We start from the raw sequence: 2,929 nt of genomic DNA, 5'->3' as shown, positions 1-2,929 counted from the left end.
AAAAAAAAAAAAAAGATAATGGGTTCATTAGTATATTAACTACCATAAACCCTAGATAAATAGTATAAAAACTAAAACATTTAGGAAGTGACACCACTCCCTCTAACATGGACCTGCCCGTGCTCTTGAGGACGTGAGACATTTTTTGAACAAAAAAAAAAACTTTATACTAAACCTACAAATATAAGTTTCATGAATAACAACAGATAACTCAAAATATTAAAAAAAAATTTAAAAATGATATTTAATTTAAAATATTTAAAATATTAATATATAAATTATTCAACACTATTAAAATTGAAAAAAGTATGTTTTAATGAAATCATTCAATGCAATTAAAATTTTTATTTATAAATTGAATAAATCTTACTAATAATTATAATAAAAAATATTTCAATTATCATCATTCGAGGAATACACATTTATAAGTATAGGTTTTAGATGCCTTACACAATTGATGGATATTGATATTTTTATAGTGTTATGATAAAAAAATTGATGAAATGGAAATTTTTTTAAAAAATTTAAAACGCACTTTCATTACAAATATGCGGTTAAATACTTTGAGAAATATCATTATTGATTTTGTCCATTTTCATTTCCATTCTTAGTTTTGATCCAAAATTAATGAAAATCAAATGATACCATTATTTTATAATCAACTCATATTTATCATCCTAACACTCACATAACTCCACCAATGATGATGAAAAATATTTTCCATAGGATAATCAAAACAACATAAAATATTTTTGATAGTTTATTTAAACAATTGAAAATATTAAATTTTCTCGGAAAATATTTTACATAGAAAAAATATACCCTCAACAAGTTATTTTCCAATTACCAAACGAACCCTATATTACATACCATTTTCCTTTTGCAATTGCCTTTATATTGTTAGAGATTGATGGGAGAATCGAGACAACTGCAAGAATTGGGAAATTATAATAGTGTTGATAGAATTGATATCATGCATTTATGGTAATAATCTCACACTAATAGCTTATTCAATTATAATAGTGTTATTAACATGTGCACTGTGCCACGATCTCAGAGGGAAGCAATGAATCTCACATCGGTTATGTACTAGAGTGAGATTGGATATTTAAGTGTTCACAACATCTTCAACTTGTGAAGCACTTTTTCCGTGAGACAAAATTGTGAAACCAATAGGGCCAAAATGGACAATACCTTGCAAGTTGATGTGAATCATACCTTTTAGAACCTTATCCCTTACAAAATGATAGTCATTCTGTCAATCTCTATGGTTTTAAATTGGACTATTGAGACATAATTCCTTGTCTACTTGCAAAGTGTTAACATTTGCAAGTTGAAATCGAACTATTAAGACATAAGTATTCCTATCCATTTGTAGCTTGAAATTGGACTCTGTTGAAACATAAGTATCCCTTATCTACCCTTAGGGTAGAAGCAGACATGTACCTTAAGTTGGTACGGACTAAGTTCCTTTTCTTAAGTTCGTTATAGCTAGCGTGACACTTGAGTGGATGCTTTCACACAAGCTAGCAAGAAATTGTTTACATCAAAACAAGCACACAATATAGCCACGAGTTAGTTCATGAATGCACTAGCAAAATCATAAGGCATAATGAATGCCATTTATACAACCATTGTTCCCATAAAAAGGAAAATATTTTATTAATAATAGAAAGATTACAAAGGATCGAAGATATCACCATGCCATCATTAAGCCAGGGGGACATCCCTAAATGGTTAGCTTAACATATACTGAAACCAATTAGGTAGCCTAACATTCCGCCGACTGCTCACCTCTTCTAAAAAGCTAACAAACATTTACAAGTGTGCTACCAATAACCATTACATTCCTTGAAATAGGGACACGTTTTCCCTTAAGGGACCTTTCCTTAACAAGCTAACAAGTTTTTACAAGTATACTTTCAATGACCATTACATTATTTGAAATAAGGACACTTTTCCCCCAAGACACAAGATGACTACTCTCCTAGACACATTTATATAGTCATGGCTTATTGTGGACTATTGTAGACGAATGAGCTTGAAATTAGACTATTAAGACATTAGGTACTTCAAGACTTTGTAAGCATTTTATAGATAAATAAGCTTGAATTTGGACTATTGTAGATGAATGAGCTAGAAATTGGACTATTAAGACATTAGGTTCTTCAAGACTCTATAAGTAGCTTGTAAGATGAATGCGCTTGAAATTGGAGTATTGAAACATATGTATTCCCTGTCCAAGTGACTTTTTTAGGTACTTCAAGACTCTGTAAGTAGCTTGTAGATGAATGATGTTAGTCTAAGTGCTTTCTTTAGGTACTTTAAGACTCTAAGCAACTTGTAGATGAATGAGCTTGAAATTGGACTATTAAGACATAAGTATTCCTTGTTCAAGTGCCTTCTTTAGGTACTGCAAGACTCTATAGGTAACTTGTAGATGAATCAGTTGTCTAAGTGCATTCTTTAGGTAGTTCAATACTTTACAAGCAACTTATGGATGAACGAGCTTGAAATTGGACTATTGATGTCACGACCCAATTTTTCGGGCCATGACCGGTGCATGAGCTCAATGAGCATAGCTCACTAAGCCCAAGCAAGCCTATCCATTTACCTTTGCTTAACAAATTTATCATATCATGCATACACACACACCTTTTCTCGGGTGTGAACATAGTCAAAACACAATGGCATTATCGATAATAATATACATGCACTATACCAGTTATGTATTTAGCAATTTACATTGCATACACATATTCACATTGTTAGATTGTATTCACAATACAAAAGGACCCATGACTTCCAGTGGAGACATTTACAATAAAAGGGATTACTATCGAATGCCAGACACATACCCAGGAGATGCACTACGGGGACTCCTCGATCTAGGGTCCAACAGTCACCTGATCTGAAAACATGAATTTTT

The sequence above is a fragment of the Theobroma cacao genome, chromosome 2 (assembly GCF_000208745.1).
Source record: "Theobroma cacao cultivar B97-61/B2 chromosome 2, Criollo_cocoa_genome_V2, whole genome shotgun sequence".
Classification (NCBI taxonomy): Eukaryota; Viridiplantae; Streptophyta; class Magnoliopsida; order Malvales; family Malvaceae; genus Theobroma; species Theobroma cacao.
The sequence above is the reverse complement of the archived record's forward strand: the minus strand, read 5'-3'. Positions refer to the sequence as shown.